Here is a 310-nt window from a genome sequence, read left to right on the forward strand (position 1 = left end):
AATGATTATATATATATATATATCTCTCAATGCAATGTTGTAATAATATTGCAAATAGATTTCGCAATATATTTGCAACATTGTTACAATGTCATAGTATCATAAAAATGTCCGTCTTCAACAAAATTACGCTGTAATGTCGTAACAATGTTGCAGCGCAATGTATTTGTAACTTTATTATTATTAAAAATAGTTCTTTTATTATTATTGAATATAGTTTGAAATACAATTTATGATATAAATATAAAATGCAGAAAAAGAATTAATCAATATATGTTTTACATTATATATAATTTTATATAATTATATT

Source organism: Atta colombica, unplaced genomic scaffold (genome assembly GCF_001594045.1).
Source record: "Atta colombica isolate Treedump-2 unplaced genomic scaffold, Acol1.0 scaffold198, whole genome shotgun sequence".
In the NCBI taxonomy this organism is placed as follows: Eukaryota; Metazoa; Arthropoda; class Insecta; order Hymenoptera; family Formicidae; genus Atta; species Atta colombica.